The sequence below is a fragment of the Bufo gargarizans genome, chromosome 9, assembly GCF_014858855.1.
Source record: "Bufo gargarizans isolate SCDJY-AF-19 chromosome 9, ASM1485885v1, whole genome shotgun sequence".
Lineage (NCBI taxonomy): Eukaryota > Metazoa > Chordata > Amphibia > Anura > Bufonidae > Bufo > Bufo gargarizans.
This window is the reverse complement of record NC_058088.1, coordinates 173,744,967-173,746,136: the sequence shown is the minus strand read 5'-3', so window position 1 is coordinate 173,746,136 and position 1,170 is coordinate 173,744,967.

Genomic DNA, 1,170 nt, shown 5'->3' with positions numbered 1-1,170 from the left:
GAGAACCCAGTAGAGGCCTGGGGTACCTCTCGCACTGCGAACATGAGATAGGGCAGAAGGAGGTCCCAGTCCTTCCCATCTTTAATAAACCACCCTTTTCAACATATTTTTTAATGTTTGGTTAAACCTTTCTACCAGACTGTCAGTTTGTGGATAGTAAATGGACGTCCGTAGCCGTTTTATGTGCAGCAACTTACAGAGTTCCTTCATCACCTTGGACATAAAAGGGGTCCCTTAGTCGGTCAGAACCTCTTTAGGTAGTCCTACTCGAGAAAACATCTCCATTAACTCCTTAGCTATGAGTTTGGCTGAGGTATGTCGCAGTGGCACCGCCTCCGGGTACCGAGTGGCGTAGTCTAGAATGACTAAGATGTGTTGATGCCCTCTGGTGGACTTCGGTACTGGGCTTATGAGGTCCACAGCTATTCGGTCAACCGGTACTTCGATAATCGGGAGTGATACTAGGGCCCTACGGAAATGTGGCTGGGTGCTAGTTATCTGGCAGGTCAGTAAAGAGTTACGAAACTCTTCCACTTCTTTGAATAGGCTGGGCCAGTAAAATCGCTGTAGAATATGATTCTGAGTTTTCTGCAGCCCCAGGTGACCCCCGAGAATGTGTTGGTGGGCTAGATCTAACACAAGCTTGTGATAAGCCTTGGGGACCACCAACTGTTCAGTAGGTTCACCCTTTAGTTGGTTTACCCTATACAACATATCCTGATAAACCACAAAACGGGGAAACACTGACACTGCCCCAGGTTGTTGTGGTTCACCATCTACTATTAACATATTTTCCCAGGCGCGGGATAGGTTTGGGTCCCGACGTTGGGCAGTACCAAAATTATCCCCAGAGACATTGACAATTCAGGACCCGGCAGCAAGTCCTCCACTATTCCCACCATCAACTTAGCGGGGTTGTCTCCCCCTCTTCCACCAAAGTTGCGGTCACCCCTACCGCTGGCCCTTTGGTATCAGGTTCTCAGGGTTCTGGTCTTCCCCCTGAGCCGGGCCACTCTGCCAGGGTTACCCCTGTCTCATGGGTATCAGTCACTCTCATAGCAGGCCACAGTGCCGGGAAGCCCAGGAAGTCTCTCCCTATTATAAGTTCATAAAGTAGATTTGTGGCGACAGCCACCTCGTGGGTCCATCTATCGGTCACCGTGGTTAGAG